Genomic DNA, 22,171 nt, shown 5'->3' with positions numbered 1-22,171 from the left:
CAACCTTAAATCCATCCATTAGATGTAAGAAAAACTCAAATACAACAAACCTTCATGGCTGCCAAAAATGGACAAGTTCATATCTCAATATTTTTTTCATTTCTCTTCACCAAATTACTCACCTCAACCTACACACAAGGTTTACTAAAGCTAGGGAGAAGATTTGGACACTTACCACTTTTGGAGCTATTAAAAACTCACTAAATCCCTTTCTTCTTGCTGCCAATGGCTTCCTCAAGTTGAATGTGCAAGCTTTAACGAAGGAACCAAGTGGAAAAGAGGCTTAATTCAAGGTTGCATGAGCTCCCTCACTTTCGGCCATGGAGTTTCTTTCATGGTGGAATTTGGCTTGTTTGTGTAAGGTTGAAGATGAAGTGGTTTCTGCTGTCCCAAGGCTTATATTGGTGTCCCAAGATTCAAGTTAGTGGAGCACTAACTTTAAATTAAATGTTTAAGTATTCAAAGTTTCCTAATTTGCATATTTATCTCAATTCTTTCACTATTTACATAATATATCTCATTTTAATCTTTCATGACATTTCCAAAGTGTAATATCATTTATTTTTAATGGACATTGAGGTCAAAAGGCAACTCTAAGTGTCAAATGACCAAAATGTCCCTCTTCGGGTTGTATTCCTAATTTTTCGGTAACACCGATTTTTGTTTGTTTCTCGATTTTTCGTTTTTCTTTGATATTTCTAGTGTTAATTACATTTCAATAAACCTTTACTTATGTCTCGAAATTTAATTCCGAGGGTCCTCGCAGTCCTGGGGTCAACAACGGCCTTTCCGGTGCGGTCACCCATCGCTGCGATGCCAGCTCGTTTAACTTAGTTTCATTTTCTCTCTTTCATTTTTCTTTGATTTTTCTCATATTTTCTTTGTATTTATTTCATCATTATATGTCTGTTCACTATCACCGAAGTATAGTTCTAGACATCCTGACTTGCCTGGACTGATATTAGGCCACTGGGGCAACAGAATATATAGAATATGTATAGGGAGGATGTTACAGAAGGAGTATTGGCCATTTGCCCACTTACACCATTTTTAGATTCCTTGAGCAACTACGATGCTCTCTCTCATTTTTTAAAGTTTTTCAACACCGATTTACACTCCTGTAAGAGCTTTAATCTTTTTCTGATCAACTTTTATCTTTATCTTTGAAAATGAGAGGTACTGATGGTCAGAGAGCTACGAGCCCTCCCTCTGTTCACATTTCATAGACATCGGATGAAGGTGATGTTTTCAGGCCAAGTAAGCAACCTAAACCTTTTACAGCTATTATCCCGGTCCATGGCCAAGCGACAAGGTCAAAACAAGCGTCGACTTCAAGGAAAGAGAACTTACCTGTGGACTAGTTGCCATCGGTCCTCGGGGAGGCCGATCTCCAGTCTATTAGCCAAGAGTACAACCTTCCAATTGACTCTTTTGAACTTATCAGATGCCATGGTGATCTTCGGGCTGATCATTTCTTTGATGAAACTGACCTGATCATGGTGTATGAAGAGCAATTAAATGTCGGGCTTCGATTTCCCCTAGATGAATTCTATAAAGCCATTCTGAAGTTCCACCATGTCTGTGTAGCCTAGGTGCATCTGAACTCCTAGCGAACCCTAGTGGCCTTTAGAGGTCTATGCTGGGCTAAAAAGCTTGAGCCCACGGTGAAGGTTTTTGCTGAATTACATAGGCTCGCTTGGTGAAAAGATGACAAATATTGGTTTTTCCAAGCCAAGCCAAACTGCGGACTCTTCACCGATCTCCCCTCCTCGCTGAAGAACTAGAAAGATTGATTTTTCATACTCAAGAACAAGGATCCAAATGGTTTTGATGGCATTTTACGTAGCTGGCAGTATTTAGTTCCTAAAGTATCGAAGAAGATTGCCCTAAATAAAGACAAGGATGCCATGGTGAAGGAGTTGAAGGATCAGGTGACCACTCATAAGTATTCATGTTTGGATGCGGTTATGGCCAAGCTAAAATGGTAGATGATGTGTGTGATCTCCCTTGAGGACTATGAACTGCAACTCTCTAACCTCAGCCCTAGGATCGGTATAATTTAGATCCTTAGTCTCTTTACCTTAGTGAACTCACTAACTTATTCTTTGTACAGGCATGGCGGGAGGTGAGACTGTAAAGGAAAGCCATAAGCAAAAGAGGGAGCTCACCCAGAAAGTACGAGAAATGAAAGAAGCTACTGCTGCTGCCCAAACGCCGAGACAAGACTTGGTACAAGTATCAATCTCTCCGTTTCGACTCCCAGAGCAGCCAACCTCAAAGGTAGAGGTCATTCCTTCTCTGCCTCAATAGGCCGAAGCTCCACCTCCTCTGGTCTCTTCAAGTGTAGAAGGGGGGTCTTCTAGACCAGCCGTTAGGACGTTCTCCTGAGGAATTCAGGTCCTCCTTCAATCTCTAGAAAGGAATCGCTCAGTTCGGAGCAATCCTGATCTGGCTAAGGTCCTAGGCGCTACCATCTGTTTTCAAGAAGAACGGAATAAGATGGCCCAAGATAGCATTGACGATCTCCTGACTTAGATGATGAGCTTGGGTTTAGAGGCTATTGCAAACCAGCATATGATCAGAGAAAAGGCTCATCTCTTAACATGAGAGATTATGAAAGCGATTCAGGATGCAACAGCCACCAAAGCCCAACTCTCAATTGCCAGTGATCATATTGTTAAGTTAAAAGATTAGGCGAAGTCTTGTGAAGAAAGGATAGCCAAACTAGAGTGGGAACTTAAAGACGCTTGGGCTTGTCGATCTACCGATCTCGCTCAATTTACTGAAGAGATCAAAACGAAGGAGGAAGAAGCCCTAGTGAGAGAGGCTAGTGCCTATGTGAATGCCCATGGAAATCTTTTGGCCGAACTCATTAAGCGGTATCCTGAAGAAGACTTCTCATGGATGGAAAAGCTCATCCTGAGAGCTGAAGATAAGAGCGAGGAAGAGCCTGAGAGAGAGGAGAGAGAGAATGTTGAGATCAAAAATGTAACTGAAGAGCAGGTTAGGGAAGACCCTCTTGCCGAATAACTTTTTTATAATTTTTCTTTGGAATGAATTTTAATTTCTTTAGTGATCAATTCTTCATGAGATCAGAAAAAATACCAAACTAAGAATGAATAAGCATTAACTCAATTGCCAATTAATTGGATAAGTTCAAACACAAAGTTTAAGATTGGTTATCTAGCATGACTGCTTAAAGAGCTCAGTAAACATTAAGCGCAAAGATGATATTAGAAAACCTTTGAAAATAAATGATTTGCAATTAGGTCTCGGTCCAATTTTACTAGGTTCAGGATAATTTACAGATCAGATAAGATATTAATTTGAATAATATGAGCAAGACCTGATCCTGAAATTACCTAGAATTACCTAAAGTTTGGGGTTAGGGGATCGGAAAACACAATGCAAATTCCGGTGGTTCGACATTAGGTCTAATAAACATAGGGATCGAAAAGTACTTAATTTGTTCATGAGATCGGATAGACTCTGGATTTACTATTCATCTGAAAACAAGTTATTGTGGATTTGAAGAAAATGACTAGAGGTCAAGTAAATAATAGAGATCGTGTAAAATGCCTACAAGGGAGATCGGCTGAAATGCGAGTTATGACTTGAGATCGGCCTAAAATGTGGTGCCTACACCGTTATTTAGCCTTTTCTTTCTTTCTTTCTTTATATTGGCCTCTAGCTTTTTAGCTTACCTTTCTTTCTGTAATCGAGCTTTGAGGAAGCTCGTAGCTAATCAAATTCTTGTAGCTAATTTTTAGGTGAAATTTGAGATTTTAGGTGAAATTCTTATCTTATTGTTAATTAATTGCATTATTGGGCCCAAATGTGCTAGGAAGAACAATGTAGCCTTATATGACAAACTTTTTTATACAAATTAGTTGAATTATACAATCACAACCCCTAGTAAACTTTGAAGTAAATGAATTTCATACAATTCTTAGTTCTTAATGTTGCCTTAACTATTTTGGTTATTAAATTTGAAATTGATACTAGCTAAATTTTCTTTATTTGCAGTCTTGCTCTCTGTCTCTTTGTCACTCCCTATCCCACATCCTTTTACATTTTGACATGTCTATATCATTGATAGGTAAATAAGTAAAACCTTTATTCTTTTTCATTATTAAGCTTTAATTATATGATTGGTGTACATTACACATTAATGAGTTAAAGTTTCCCATGGCATTGACATTGCATTTCAACAATTATTATTGTTTATTCATTTAAATTGATTATGTGGAAATTGATTTAGGTTATTCACATAGTTGTCCAACAGATATGATTTTCTTGTGTAATCTACCTACTCCTTTTATAACATTGCATATTTTTTTGGAAATTTTATGTATATCCAGTAATTGTTGTCTATTAAACATAGAAACCCGTTCATTTCCCTACTCACATGTCATGTGAGAAGGAATTGAATTGTCATAATTGGACAGTTTGAAATTGCATCCTCCACTTAAAAACATGGATAGATAAAATTGTTTAATTATATATTTATACAAATTCCACAGCGTCTGCCTTTGTTCTCTAGGTGCATATGTCTTTTAGTGAACCTAGAGAACCTAGGGAAGATGTTGATGGAATTTTTACAAATATATGATCAATGATTTTTTCTTCTATTAGATATGGAGATAGTGAAATTCTAAAATGGATAAGGCTACAACCTTTCAATATTGTTTATGAGATTTAATTGGTTTTCAAAAGAAATTCAAAGTTATGAAATGCATGAACTCTAATATGATGCATTATTAACTCAGCTATTAAGAGAATGAATTTGGATCGAAATTGGATGTATGCGAGGTTGAAGGATGGGTTGTTGAATCCAAATTTCCTACAAGGGATTAATGAATTCATGGAATTTGTTAAGAGGCATCCAGAATGTATGGATTGAGATAAAATGAAGTGTCTCTATAATAGATACAAGTGTCAGAATCGTAGTTTTGAAAATAAGAATGCGGTTAGGTATCATCTAATGAAGTATATATATGTACCATATTATGAGTAATGGTATTTACATGGAGAAAGTAGTCATCCTACTTATGAGAATGAAATAAGGGAATATGCGCATGAAGAGAATGTGCAAGCTAAGGCATTACCTTCATAAAATGCTTACGATCAAATGTGTATGGATACAGCAGATCCTAATTTCTTTTAGAATGATATAAAGGAACTACCAAATCCAACAATGAAAAAATTATATGATATGTTAACATCTGCTAATCAAGAGTTGTGGATGGGATGTGAGAAGCATTCATAGTTATTACCTATTGCACAAATGTTTAACATTAACGCAAAGCGTCATTTATTGGAGAGGTGTTTTAATGACATATGCCAATTTATCAAGGAGATTTTACCAATTGATAATGTAATGATGAACAACTTCTATAAAACAAAAAAAGTTGGTTTAAGCATTAGGACTACCAGTAGAGAAAATTCATTTTTGTCTTAATAAATTTACATTATACTTGGGAGAAGATAGTAACTTAAGTAACTACAAAGTGTGTGAACATCCTAGGTACAAGTGACAAAAAGGAGGATCTTCTAACCATAAAATGATTGTCCCATATAAAAAGATGTATTACTTTCCTCTAACCCCAAGGTTGAAAAGATTATATTCCTCTAATGCAATGGCAAAGGAAATGAGATGGCATGCTGAGCATGAGGTAGAAGACAGAGCCATACGCCGCTATTCTGAATCACATGCATGGAAGCATTTCGACAATTCCCACCCTTTTTTCTTTATTAAAAGTCATAATGTAGGACTACAACTGTGCATTGATGGGTTTCAATCATTTGGCCAATCAGGTCAATAATATTAATCTTGGCTAGTTATTGCAATGACATATAATTTCCCACCATGGTTATGTATGAAAGAAAAGTACATGTTTCTTACTGTAATCATTCTTGGACCTAAGAACCCAAAGGATAAGTTAGATGTATACCTGCAGTCACAGATTGTAGAATTGAAAAACTTATGGGTTATCAGAGTTGAGACATATGATGCATCAATAAAGAATTAGTTTCGAATGCGTGCTACACTAATATAAACTATAAGTGATTTTCTGGCATATTCAATATTGTCTAGATGGAGCATAGCTGGGAGGACTGCATGTCCATATTATAGGGAAGATTCAGATGCATTCACGCTGACAAGAGGTGGTAGCAATCTTGGTTCATTAATCTTTGTAAGTTTTTACCTTTTGACCATCCCTTTTGAAGGAGCATAAATGCATTTAGAAAGAATAAAATGATTACAAAAATAGCTCCTACTGTCCTATCAGGCACTGAAATTTTAAAACAAATTGATAATTTGGGCTTAAAAAAAGTTACAAATCTCGGTGCTGATAAGACAAATAATCTTATTGCAGGGAGTTGTGGATGGAGAAAAAGAAGCATTATTTAGTTTTTACATTATTGGACTACAAATATGCTTCATCATAACCTTGATGTAATGCACATCGAGAAAATTGTGTTTGAAAATATATTCAACACTATGATGAATGTTGAAGGAAAGACAAAGGACAACACAAAAGTAAGGGCAGATTTGAAGGAGATTTGTAAATGGCCTCAGTTAGAAAAGAATGAGACGATAGGGAAATATCCTAAAGCATGTTATACACTTGATAAAAACTCCAAATCAACGCTGTGCAAATCGCTAAAAACTTTAAAATTGCCAAATGGATATGGTCAAACATGGGGAGATGCATTGATATGCGAGAACTTATGCTGTTTAGGATGAAAAGGAATAACTCTAATGTTTTCATGCAAAGATTACTCCCCATAGCATTTAGAGAACTGCTACCAGTACATGTTTGGCAACCATTAATAGAGTAAAGCAATTTCTTTTAAGACCTAACTTTGACAATAATTAGAGAAGATGATATGTTGAGGCTTAATGAAAAGATTCCTTTGATCATTTGTAAGTTAGAGCGTATATTTCCCCTAAGGTTTTTTGACCCAATGGAACATCTGCTAGTGCATTTAGCATATGAAACATGGATTGTGGGTCCAATACAATATCGATGTATGTATCCATTCGAGAGGTAACTCTGACAAATTATTATTTTGTACCCTAAATATGTAATACATGCATTTTTCAAGTAAATATACATTTAATCTTTGTAGGCACCTTAGAAAATTAAAGAACAATATGAAAAATGAGCCAAAGTTGAAGATTCCATATGCAATGCTTACCTAGTCAAAGAAGCATCTTCATTTTGTGGTCACTATTTCGAACCACATGTGAACACAAGGCATCGAAAGGTGGGCCGTAATGTCGATATTATAGAATATTCAGAAAAACATTCCAGTAGGCCATTGGGCAAAGTAAAAGTAAGATTTCTAACTGATGAAGAATACTAAGTAGCACAAATGTATATTTTATTGAACTGTCCATAAGTTAAACCATACATTGAGTAAGTATTTATAGCTAGCATATACTAAAGCATGCCTTTCAAATTATCTTAATTGTAACATTTTAATTTACTATTATTATGTTGTTTGAAGCATTTATGTCATTGAGTTATGCTTAGCTAATCCATTAATCAATGAAAGAAGCATTGATGAGAAATTAGAGCGGGAATTTACAACATGATTCTACAATTATCTACATGATCCCTCCCACAATAACTCAAATCAGTTTCTTAATGACTTGTCAAAGGGTCCTTTAGGACATGTTATGTCATATAGTGGATATGTTGTAAACGGATTTAAATTTCAAACTAAGATTCACAGCTCAGATGGGGCAACGATGAATAGTGGTGTTTGCATTAAGGGAACAAATTACACTACTAACAAGAGTGATTATTATGGACAGTTGGTTGAAGTTATATGTTTGGAGTACCGGGGATTACCTATTAAGAGAACTATCTTGTTTAAATGTGATTGGTTTGAACTGACACCAAAAGTGGGAACAAAGGTTCATTAACAATATAATCTTATTGATGTCAATCACAAGCGTTCATTCAATAGGTGTGAACCATTTGTTCTTGTATTCTAAGAATCACAAGTTAATTACACCATATATCCTAGCTTAAAGCATGAAAAAGTCGATTGGTGGGTAGTTTTCAAAGTAAAAGCTATTGTAGACATGCCTGAAAAAGTTAACATAACAACTTCCCCCTCACATGAATTACTTTTTCAAGAAGATGAAATGGAAGTCCAATTGATGCAAATAGATAATGATGATGCATAATAATCATTGAATGATCCCAGTGGGACACTAATTGAAATTGATGAGGAGGAAGTTGAGGATGAAGAAGAGCTTGATTTTGAATCAGAAACTGAGGATGAAGAAGATGAACTTTATGTTAATAGTGAGTAAAAAAAGTAATTATAAAATTTAATGTATATATTTTCACCCAAAACTCATTAAATAATTACCATTTCACATTCAATAACACATTTTTTATACAATAATTACGACTCACCAAATGTAATTAAATTCTTATGTAGGATGAGAGGGATGGGTTGTGGAGGAGGATCATCTAGCAGAGATATGACTGATAGGTCCAACCCATATGGTGCTCCTACTGACTAGAGGGATCAGCCGATGTAGGAGGCTAACGACACCCTTCCAATATATGTGCCAGGAAGATCATGTCCATGTTCAAGGAAAAATTAGACGTGGAAGGCTACTATTGGAAGACCATCTCGAAAGACACAAAAAAGTTCTACATGACTGAGTTTCAAGTAATTATATACCTTTCCATTTAATTGAAATATTTAATTCCATATTTCTAATACAAAATGAAGCAAACTGGATATTAGTTGTATTCAATAGTTGTTTTTACTATGATGTTGAGTTGTGAATTTGGTACATGATGAAGTATAAGTGCATATTGCCTGATTTGGCAATATTTGAAGTTTAATTTTAATAAGTTTTTAATAGCCTTCTGTCAAGGTAGGATTGTCATTGTTTAGGGGAGATTTTACCAAAATTTTATTAAAATGTCTTATTAAGAATCACTTTTTAACTCAGTGTACTTTTTTTTTTCAAATTGTTTAATGCAAAAACAATTAAGCTAAGACGAGTTTATTACATCCCTCCTAAAGATAGCTTAGGAGAAAAAGGCAGCTGAGCAATACAGGGCTTTTATGTGCCATCAAAGGAAGTTGCCACAAAAATCCTCATTCGTTCCTTAAGCTACCTAACGTAGGTGGAATGAGGCATGGAGTACCCCTAATTTTTGAACTCAGAGTGCGTAATTTACTGCAAATTGGCACAGCAAGACTGGAGGACCCAGCTCTGGCATATCCCTCCATACAGGGGGCTTTATTTCCCACGCATAGAACACAAAGAGATTGATTAGTCTAAAAAATGTGTATTAGTTGTGTTTGTGCTCTTGTATATGAATTAGTACAAACTTTTATCAAATAAGATAATAGTTTGATTATAGAAATTTATGTACTTATTAATGACATAAGCTCAGCTGGGAACCTCTGCCCCATAAGCTTTTTGAGGCAACCCATAAGAGGAAGGGCACTTTACATCTTGTTGATGCACGAGCATAAGCCATTAGTGTAACTGAACAAGCATTATTCACATTACACGTTTGTTAAATTACTTCATTTATCAACTTGACATTTGAATTGGATGCTACAAAAACGTTATCTACAGCTGGTCAAGTAGTCTTCTCATCCACAGTGTGGGTCCAATGAACCTAATGTTGTTGATAAGCTTGCCATATATTATGAAGCGGTTGGGAGTGAGAAGAAGTGGTGAGTTTATGGAGTTAGATCACAAGCATCAGTTTTTTACTAATAGTCTCCTGGCACATCTTCTTCTACTACATTGAACATGCCACTAAATACAGCTATTGAGGATGAGCAATGCTAGTTGCGTGAGATGGGTGAGGTCTTACAGCATAGGGACTAGGAGCACGAGCGCATGATGCAAGAGAGAGAGCAGCAGTGCGAGCGCCTTGTGCAAGAACAATTGAGGTAGATGCAAGAGATGATGATGTAGATGCAATCTCAATTCTCATAGCTATTAGAGCCCTCACATCCGTCATAGCCTACACAGCAAAATCCACATTTCAGAGCTGATGATGCTGAGCATGTGCATGACGATGATCTTGATGATTTGCAGCTTACATTTTATTTTTTTTTTCCATTTTATCTTACACTATGACATTTTCCATACACTCTACATTGTATTTAAGGATTTAATTAACATTTATTTAATTTTATGTGATTTGTTTTATTATAGAAAAAATGGAGCATTATTATTAATTTTGTATATGAAGGCAATTTGTATATGAATGCAATTACAAGGGTTAATATTTGATAGGTTTTAGTATGTAATTTTTTAATAATTTTTACATTTAGAAATGAATTAGAAACAGAAATCTATTTTTATATTGAAATGGATGATTGGTCGTTTCAGGCATGTTTTGTAGAAATTGAAATGAAATAGAAACGGAAATCCATTTCAATTTAAAAATAGATATTGTTTCGTTTTAAATTTTATGGTATTTGTATTTACAAATGGAATCGAGTTCTATTTCAGTATACAAACATATTAGAAATGGCATAGTGTCTGTTTGTAAATTAGAGATGGATTGACTCCATTTCTATGTGGTTTCTAATTTTAAAATGGATTACATTTTTCGTTTCTAACTCAATTGGCAATGGGGTTGACCGAAATAAACGCTTTTCATTTCAAATCCATTTCTAATCTTATTTTAAAATGGATTGACTGTATTTAGAAATATAAATTTTCATTTCTAATCCGGTTAAATCTTGTAGTGTCTACAATCATAACTAAGTGGAGCTCTACATATAGCATGCATTAATATCACATGAGATTGAATCAAGAATAAATCTCCAAATTTATTAAATAAAATCAATGTAAATTCATAACAAAATTGAAAGTGCTACATCTCTAGTTCTGAAATTAAGAAAACTACTCACTTATGGTGAATTTAATAGTCAAACTAAAAATAAAATAACAATAATAAAACATTTGAAGAAATAGAACAAAGGAGCCCAAATAGAAGATTCTATGGCTTTAAACTCTTGGAACTTTGGCTATAAATCTCTCTTAAGAACCTTGGCGCAGATTTCTCTAAATTGTTGGAAATCTAAGTTTGAATGTAAAAGATGTGATCCCTAGCTTGATTCTAACTTCTTTTATTTATAGTTCTGGAGGCCTTAGAAGTGTTTCCGAGTCATGCAAAATCGAGTTGGAGTCAAATTGGTATCAAAGCTATGTAAATTACATGGCCCATGTATCATTACTCAGGGCAGGCCATGTAACTCTCTAGAGTCTTGGAAGTCTTCATCAAAATAATGGAACAGAAGATTACAAGGGCCAAGGACCATTACACGAGTTCCCTCACACAGCTCGTGTAAATTTCTTTTCTTCGCACTCGCAAGTTACATGGGGTAGGTTTTTCCAATGCACAACTTGTGCTTTTCTTTTCAGTGCTTGCCTTGTCCTTTTTGGCTTCCCAACTAGTCCAATTGTGCTTTAGGCCTTAGGATTGTATTAAATTGTCACACCCTACTCCCCCATAAGATGTAACATGATCTCATAGTACACCTAATGAATTACCGCACTTTGCCTATCGATAACCCATTAGATATACTACAATGGATTTTAAAACAATTTTCGTGAAATTTAAATCATCGATTAAAATCTGGTGTTATAAAAAATTTTTAAAATTTCGGCAGAGTGCCAGTTGTATTTTGAGAAAACAGTTCTTCAAAACCTGCAAAGAAACACACTTCTAATATGATTTCTCAAATACAACTCCGATAAACTTCATTTCATCTCACAATTCAATCTTAATAATCAAATCAATTTATTTTCAAACCAACCTCATCATAAAAGAAACATTTCATTGATTACAAGACTCAAAATTAATATTACAAAACTATTCAGGTAAATGAAATCTCAAATTTTCATTTACAATAATTTACATTTAATTACATACCAAAATATTTTACAAGAGTTTTTATACAACTGCTCAAATAATTTATATACATATTATTACATGCATACATCAAAACCTGTGCACATGGGTAAACCTGGAGCTGATCTGAATGTCTCTTCAAAGAAGCTTACTCAATTGCCCTATACTCTTTTCACCTGTGACAGCATACAAAGCTATCGCTGAGTGGTGAACTCAGTGGTGCACAACTATAATTTAAAACATAGTACAATATATACATTGACAAAATTTACAGCAAATAATTTGAAAATCTGAACACTCATCAAATTTCAAAACTCAAAATATTTATTGCCAATAATATAAATCATTTGTATAAAATGACTTTGATCACGAAATTCAATTTATCAAATCATAACTAACCATTTAAGGTAATTCCAACAATTTATTGGAAATAAAGATTAATTCTAACAAAATCAATTATACATAAATCATAATTGAAATCACGATTCTTTACTATTCAAAACCATTCTTTATCTCAAAAGCCATTCTTTATCTCAAAAACCATTCTTTATCTCAAAAATCATTCTTTATCTCAAAAATCATTCTTTATCTCACTAACTATGCAAGACTAAACCGAAAGGGCCATCTTTGGGGTGATTCTAACTCCCTATGGTCGGGGAGGTCGAATCATCGTGCACAGTACACATCACAATAATGAATCTTCTGAAATGGCCATAACATAAAAACTTAGATCTAACCTTTAATAAGAGGAGAATCTAAGCCTGTGCACGTACCATGGTAATCAAAACACAAATAACTTTATTGTCTTCTCAACAAATGAGAGAGATGGGTAATAACCTAGTTAAGCATCTATAGTGAGATATAAAACAATATCACAATCCTTTTAGTGAGCATAAATCACAATACAATTCGATTCAAAGTCAATTCCAATATCCAATAATTTTTATGCTCATCACAATTCAAATCATAAATTTGCATTTTTCCATGCAAATTGCCCATCACAATTCAAAACATGTTCTATCACAATTTTCCAAAACATAATTTATTCAATTCACAACCATGCTTAATACTTGTGGAAATGTCATTTCATAAAGCTAAATTCATACATACTATAATAATTTTCAATAATCATTGAATTAAATCCAATGCTTGTTAAACATAATACATAAGAAAAATATGTCATTTAATCATATGAAATATTCAGAACAAAATCAGTTAAAAACTAGTTGTGCACAAACCTCTAATAAATGCCTCTTGGCTCTGACTCAGTGTTTCCTTCCCCTTCCCTGAGTCTTTGCTAACTAACACACACAATTTGAAGTGTTGCAGTACTCATTTAAATTGTCTCTAACAATAAGGCTTAATAATTAATTTATTGAATTCTATTATTTTCTTAGTCAACATAAGATGTTGACCCTTGATGTATTATAGGTGAATTAGGTTTAATGTTACCAATATGTCACATTTTATAGCTCTTTAGTGTTGGTATATGTTACCAATTTCATTTTCAAGTATATTGCATTTTATTGCAATTTGCTGGATTTCGGTATACTAATTTGACCTAGCCGGATGACTTAGTTCCCTTGGTTTTCGGGTTTTGGTCCAAACTACAAACTTGTAGGTCTATATCTTATTGCACGTGGAGTAAATTTTCAAGTCATTCTAAGTTGTGTAGACCAAGTTATGGTCAATTTACCAATACTGGACAAAATGCATCAAAATGGTAACTTTAGCTCATTTTTAGGTCACTTTTGGTTCGGCCAGTTTTGGTACCTGAAATTTTGCAAGCTATTTGGCTTGGTTCTGGCCATTTTTGGGCTTTGGTGTCTTCATAAGAATTGTAGATATATGTCTAAACTATTTATGGTAAACATTTCAGGTCATTTGGACCTGTTTTGAGTGAGTTATGGCCAAAACACTAACTACTGCCCAAATGGTCAATTTTCAGGCTTTCAAGTCACAAATTCGGATTTGGTCATTTTTCAAGTCACCTTCTAAGCAGAATTTTAGTAAGCTTCCTTCATGAAAGTTGGCACATTTTGTACCTAGTTTCACCTCCAATTGGTCTCATACCAATTGGAGTCACACACTTAAGGTTCTAAGCCAAAACATACACTGCCCTACTACACACTTCTCATCACTTACCAATTACATATTCAACACTTACCAAATTACTTCCTTCATGCCAATTCTGGTTTATACCTTGCCATGAACACCTTTAACAACACATTTTTTGTCATTTTGGATAGCTTGTAACCATTCTCAATATGCACACTATAATACAGAATTTTCCAAAGTCCATTTACATCATTTAACCACATGAACATACCCTATTTACATACCCAATTCCAAACCATTATACACATATCCATGCTGCCATCAATAACAACATCTTAAACAACGATAAACAAGTAAAAACAAGCTATATATACTGAATTTCTATGGCTGCTAAAATGTACATCTCCACTAAAACATCAAACTTTAAAAATTCTTCCATAAATCAACTACCCACAACCTTGGTTACACTTTTAATGAAACAAGAATTAAAAACACTCACTTACCACTTTTGAAGTTCTTCAAGACCTCACCCAAACTTCTTCTTTTTGCTGCCAATGTTTTCCCCCAGCTTAGTATGCAAGGTTTAATGAAGGATTTATGGTGAATGGAAGCTTGAATCATGGATGCATGGGTGTGGATGTGAGTTTGGCCATGGAGTCTCCCATGGAGTTCATTTCAGCCACTCTTCCAAAGGTTGAAGATGACAGAATTTTCTGTCCAAAGGTTGATTAAAGGTCCACTTAAGTGATGTTAGTGGAGCACTAATTGATTAAAAATCTATTTTAATGTTAAACTTTCCAATTTTTGCAATTTGGCGACCACACTTTTCACTATTTACATAATGTATCTCATTTTAATTTTTCATGGTATTTTCAAAGTTTAATATCATTTATTTTTAATGGATATTTAGGTCAAAAGACAACTTGAGGTGTCAAATGACCACAATGCCCCTATTCGGGTTGCATTCCCGATTTTTCAGTAACACCGAGTTTTGTCATTTTCTCGATTTCTCGTTTTTCTTTGTATCAATTAATTAATTTTTCTTTGATATTTCTAATAACATTTATACTTTAATAGATGTTTATTTAAGTCTTAAAAATATTTTCTAGGATTTCCCACAGTTCAGGGCTAGTCAACGGTCCACGCCGTAACTTCCCAGTGCGGTCACCCATCGCTATGGTTTTCGACTCGTTTAACTTGGTCACATTTCATTACTATTTTTATTTTTTCTTTGTTTTTCTTGTATTTTCTTTTCTTGTATTTCATTATTTTATGTCTCCTCACCCATATCTAAGTGTAGTTCTAAGCATCCTAGCTGTCCGGACAGACACTATCACCGGAACAGTAGAACGCACTACCGAACATAGGGGTGTTACAATTCTCCCCCCCTTAAAATAAATTTCGTCTCGAAATTTTACCTGACATCAGTTTCTGAGCAGCTATGGGTGCTGTCTCCTCATGTCCTCTTCTAAGGAGAAACTTTAGGGAATACCTTATTACCCACTGGATATTCAATATCTCTTCTCTTTAGATCAACATAGGACTTCTGACGGTCTGATGCAGCCTTGAGTCGATCTCTGATCAATCTCATCTTTTCCTCTGTCTACTAAACAATTTCTAGCCCAATCATCTTCCTTTCACCTACTTCATCCCAACATAGGGGAATTCTGCACTTTCTGCCATACAAAGCTTCATATTGAGGCATCCCAATGCTTGATTGGTAGTTGTTGTTATAAGCAAACTCAATCAAAGGCAAGTGTGTATCCCGACAACCTTCAAACTCAATCACACAAGCCCATAGCATATCCTCCAATATCTGAATTACCCTCTCAGACTGGCCATCTGTCTGTGGGTGGAATGTCGTGCTGAAGTTCAATCTAGTTTCTAGGGCTCTCTGAAGACTACCCCAGAATCTAGAAGTGAACTTAGAATCTCTGTCTGATACAATCGATACTGGCACTCCATGCAGTTTTACAATCTTATTTATGTACAATCTGGCCAATCTCTCCAACTATAGTCCATCCGGACTGGCAAAAAGTGAGCAGACTTGGTTAGTCTATCAACTATGACCCATACTGCATCATGACTATTTTGTGTCCTCGAAAGTCTCATCACAAAATCCATAGTTATCCGTTCCCTTACAATGTTTCATAGGGTGCCATTTGTATGCTAGCTTGACACTTATTATTGTATACAAATTCTGTTAGTGGAACGTGATTCATCCCATCTCCTCGATTCAAGGACACAAGTTCTCAGTATATTCTCGAGGGCTTATTACATTTTACAGGTTATTATTATCATTTCATTTCATTATTTATAGAAACTCAATGAGTTTCAGAATTTACCTGAATTACTTGTTTCGACTATCCATCTGTCTGAGGATGATAAGTCGTACTGATATCTCTAAACTTATAGCAATTACTATGGTACAAGTAGTTCACATTATTGTAACCGAGTTACTAACTCCAACTACCTTACAAGTGTAGTCTTTCGACAAGCTAATTCTGAAGTTTTAAATTTCTGACTAAAATTTTCACATTTATTTCCAGTAATAACACTATATTCGGTCTAACTGTATCAATTTATAGATTACTTACAAATATTCTTATTTTATTGTACCACGAGGAAGCACGTAGCTCTACACAATAATCCCGTGTCGGTACTGTAATCTGCAGCTTACAATACAAACATCGAGAACATTACATAGTCACTACGTTATAACCTCATGGACTAGGTTTTCTAACATCTTATCTTTCTCGAATCCACTAATATCCTAAATCGATTCTGATTACAATATCCCTTGACAATTACTAACAGTAACATCTTTGCCCTCATTTAGAGCAATTCTATTACTGTAACTTACTTTTAGGTCCTCTTGCCTTACATTAAGGAGGCTCGCCAATTAGCTTTATAATTTAAGGTGAGTTAGAAAATACTTTTAGCTAACAATTCTTCCAAAATTAATGTCAATCATACTTGTTATTATAGTTTTTATCCTAAAGGACTAGTCATTAATACATCAAAATTCATTCCCATGTAAAGGAATAGCAACAGAACATATAGTTCTAACACTAACATACAACTAAGTAGTGCTAGGATCAAATAATAACTAATTGTTTCTTTCAAAAATTAAGAACTTACCAGCAACTACATCCGAAGTTTCTGTTCTTTCTCCTTGGCGCATGGTGGACGCTCTAACTGATGCGCTACTATGTTTGGGTTGATTCACTATGTTATGGTTGTGAGGAGTACCAACTCTATTTCTATCTCGACCTTTACTGACTGTCTGTGAACTTTGGAGAGTAGATCAAGGTGCTCTAGTATAATCTTTAACAAAGTGTCCAAGTTTTCCACAATTGTAGCAAGCTCCAGAGGCCTTACGAAAAATACCTCCATGTAGCTTACCACAAACATGGCAAAAACGGGCAGAATAGGAACTTCTGGTTGTTCGACGACTAGATCTTGGTGTTCTTTGCCCTGATGATCCGCCTCTGTCATATCCCTGACCTCGGGGTTCCTCAAATTCTTTTCTCTTCCCCAAATTACTGTTCGAGCTCTGACCAATAGGTTTCTCCCTCTTCTTTATTTCACACTACCCTTGTGGGGTTTGGGTTTGTGCTTGAGCTTGAGCTGACAGAGTATCAGCCATTTGTTGAAAGAAAGTGGTAATGGGCTGGGCCATTTGTGTAGTAATTTGTACCGATAAAACTGGTACAGTCAGGCCTTCGACACTTTGTGGAGCTAGGACCTCAACTTGTACTTCTGCCATCACAGACTATTCTATTGTCTCATTCTTCTCTTCTATATCTTTTCACAGGATTTTCTATTCCTATACAACCAACACAAGGAGATTCCTCTCCATTAGTTCATATTTATGATGTAAATGTACTGTATGTATCAAACATTTGAGCAGTTGTAGTTACCGACAAAAAGATTTCAAATTCACAGTTTGAAATTTACTTTCAAACCATTGCTCTAATACCACAAAACATGTCACACCCTACTCCCCCGTAAGATATAACATGATCCCATAGTACACCTAATGAATTACCGTACTTCGCCTACCGATAACCCATTAGATATACTACAAGGGATTTTAAAACAATTTTTGTGAAATTTAAATCATCGATTAAAATCTGGAGTTATAAAAAATTTTCAAAATTTCGGCAGAGTGCCGGCTGTATTTTGAGAAAACAGTTTTTCAAAACCTGCAAAGAAACACACTTCCAATATGATTTCTCAAATACAACTCCGATAAACTTCATTTCATCTCACAATTCAATCTCAATAATCAAATCAATTTATTTTCAAACCAACCTCATCATAAAAGAAATATTTCATTGATCACAAGACTCAAAATTAATATTACAAAACTATTTAGGTAAATGAAATCTCAAATTTTCATTTACAATAATTTGCATTTAATTACATACCAAAATATTTTACAAGAGTTTTTATACAACTTCTCAAATAATTTACATACATATTATTACATGCATACATCAAAACCTAAGCACATGGGTAAACCTGGAGCTAATCTGAATGTCTCTTCAAAGAAGCTTACTCAATTGCTCTATGCTCTTTTCACCTGCAACAGCATACAAAGCTATCGCTGAGTGGTGAACTCAGTGGTGCACAACTATAATTTAAAACATAGTACAATATACATTGACAAAATTTACAGCAAATAATTTGGAAATCTGAACACTCATCAAATTCCAAAACTCAAAATATTCATTGCCAATAATATAAATCATTTGTATAAAATGACTTTGATCAAGAAATTCAATTTATCAAATCATAACTAACCATTTAAGGTAATTCCAACAATTTATTGGAAATAAAGATTAATTCCAACAAAATCAATTATACATAAATCATAATTGAAATCACAATTCTTTACAATTCAAAAACCATTCTTTATCTCAAAAGCCATTCTTTATCTCAAAAATCACTCTTTATCTCACTAACTATGCAAGACTAAACCGAAAGGGCCATCTTCGGGGTGATTCTAACTCCCTATGGTCGGGAAGGTCGAATCAGATTTTATCTCCCTATGGTCGGGGAGTCGAATCATCGTGCACAGTACACATCACAATAATGAATCTTCCAAAAAGGCCATAACATAAAAACTTAGATCTAACCTCTAATAAGAGGAGAATCTAAGCCTGTGCATGTACCATGGTAATCAAAACACAACTAACTCTATTGTCTTCTCAACAAATGAGAGAGACGGGTAATAACCTAGTCAAGTATCTATAGTGAGATATAAAACAATATCACAATCCTTTTAGTGAGCATAAATCACAATCCAATTCGATTCAAAGTTAATTCCAACATCCAATAATTTTTATGCTCATCACAATTCAAATCATAAATTTACATTTTTCCATGCAAATTACCCATCACAATTCAAAACATGTTCTATCACAATTTTCTAAAACATAATTTATTCAATTCACAACAATGCTTAACACATGTGGAAATACCATTTCATAAAGCTAAATTCATACATACTATAACAATTTTCAATAATCATTTAAACCCAATACTTGTTAAATATAATACATAAGAAAAATATGTCATTTAATCATATGAAATATTCAGAACAAAATCAGTTAAAAACTAGTTGTGCACAAACCTCTGATAAATGCCTCTTGGCTCTGACTCAATGTTCCTTCCCCTTCCCTGAGTCTTTGCTAACTGAAATACACAATTTAAAGTGTTTCAGTACTCATTTAAACCGTCTCTAACAATAAGGCTTAATAATTAATTTATTGAATTCTATTATTTCCTTAGTTAACCTAAGATGTTGACTCTCAATGCATTCTAGGTGAATTAGGTTTAATGTTATCAATATATCACATTTTATAGCCCTTTAGTGTTGGTATATGTTACCAATTTCATTTTCAAGTATATTGCATTTTATTGCAATTTACCGGATTTCGGTATACTAATTTTACCTAGCCGGATGACCTAGTTCCCTTGGTTTTCGGGTTTCGGTCCAAACTACGAACTTGTAGGTCTATGTCTTATTGCATGCGGGGTAAAATTTCAGATCATTCTGAGTTGTGTAGACCAAGTTATGGTCAATTTACCAATGCTGGACAGAATGCATCAAAATGGTAACTGTAGGTCATTTTTAGGTCACTTTTAGTTCGGCCAGTTTTGGTACTTGAACTTGTGCAAGCTATTTAGCTTGGTTCTGGCCATTTCTGGGCTTTGATGTCTTCATAAGAATTGTAGATCTATGTCTAAACTATTCATTGTAAAAAATTTCAGGTCATTTGGACCTGTTTTGAGTGAGTTATGGCCAAAACACTAACTACTGCCCAAATGGTCAATTTTCAGGCTTTCAAGTCACTAATCTGGATTTGGTCATTTTTCAAGTCACCTTCTAGGCAGAATTTTGGTAAGCTTCTTTCATGAAAGTTGGCACATTTTGTGCCTAGTTTCACCTCCAATTGGTCTTATACCAATTGGAGTCACACACTTAAGGTTCTAAGCCAAAACATACACTGCCCTACTACACACTTCTCATCAGTTACTAATTAAATATTCAACACTTACCAAATTACTTCCTTCATGCCAATTCTGGTTTGCACCTTACCATTAACACCTTTAACAACACATTTTTGGTCATTTTGGATAGCTTATAACCATTCTCAATATGCACACTATAATACAGAATTTTTCAAAGTCCATTTACATCATTTAACCACATGAACATACCCTATTTACATACCAAATTCCAAACCATTATACACATATCCATGCTGCCATCAATAAGAACATCTTAAACAACCATAAACAAGTAAAAACAAGCTATATATACTGAATTTCCATGGATGCCAAAATGTACATCTCCATTAAAACATCAAACTTCAAAAATTCTTCCATAAATCAACTACCCACAACCTTGGTTACACTTTTAATGAAACAAGAATTAAAAACACTCACTTACCACTTTTGAAGTTCTTCAAGACCTCACTCAAACTTCTTCTTTTTGCTGCCAATGTTTTCCCCAAGCTGAGTATGCAAGGTTTAATGAAGGATTTATGGTGAAAGGAAGCTTGAATCATGGATGCATGGGTGTGGATGTGAGTTTGGCCATGGAGTCTCCCATGGAGTTCATTTTGGCCACTCTTCCAAAGGTTGAAGATGACAGAATTTTCTGTCCAAAGGTTGATTAAAGGTCCACTTAAGTGATGTTAGTGGAGCACTAATTAATTAAAAATCTATTTTAATATAAAACTTTCCAATTTTTGTAATTTGGCCACCACACTTTTACTATTTACATAATGTATCTCATTTTAATTTTTCATGGTATTTTCAAATTTTAATATCATTTATTTTTAATGGACATTTAGGTCAAAAGATAACTTAGGGTGTCAAATCACCACAATGCCCCTATTCGGGTTGCATTCCCAATTTTTCGGTAACACCGACTTTTGTCGTTTTCTATATTTCTCGTTTTTCTTTGCACTAATTAATTTTTTTTATATATTTCTAATGAAATTAATACTTCAATAGATGTTTATTTAAGTCTTAAAAATATTTTTTAGGGTTTCCCGTGGTCCAGGGCTAGTCAACGATCCATGCCGTAACTTCCCAGTGCGGTCATCCATCGCTATGATTTTCGGCTCGTTTAACTTGGTTACATTTCGTTGCTATTATTTTTCCTTTGTCTTTTTTATATTTTCTTTTCTTGTATTTCATTATTTTATGTCTCCTCACTCATATCTAAGTGTAGTTCTAGGCATCTTAGCTGTCCGGACAGACACTGTCACTGGAACAGTATAACGCACTACCGAACATAGGGGTGTTACATAAATTACCTGATAAAACACAAAAATCAAGGAATTAAGCTAGATTAACTCAAAATCCTAAAATCCAATGAAACTAACTAAAATCATGCAATTAACTAATAAAATGCCATTAAAATTCAATAAAAGTACCTTAAAATACCTATATAATACAAGTGTATCAAATTCCCCCAAACTCAAATATTTGCTTGTCCTCAAGTAAATTAAAGCTTAAAAACACATTAGGGTTTTTTGTTTTCCTAGAATTACAACCAAAAACTCAATTTACATGCAATTGAACTCTCAATAACCACATTCCAATTCCCTTCTTTCAAGGCATAAAAGAATCAATAATTGCTTGTTAGAAATCCATCTTCC

This window comes from Hevea brasiliensis, chromosome 17 (genome assembly GCF_030052815.1).
Source record: "Hevea brasiliensis isolate MT/VB/25A 57/8 chromosome 17, ASM3005281v1, whole genome shotgun sequence".
Taxonomy (NCBI): Eukaryota; Viridiplantae; Streptophyta; class Magnoliopsida; order Malpighiales; family Euphorbiaceae; genus Hevea; species Hevea brasiliensis.
Note: the sequence above shows the minus strand (reverse complement) of the source record.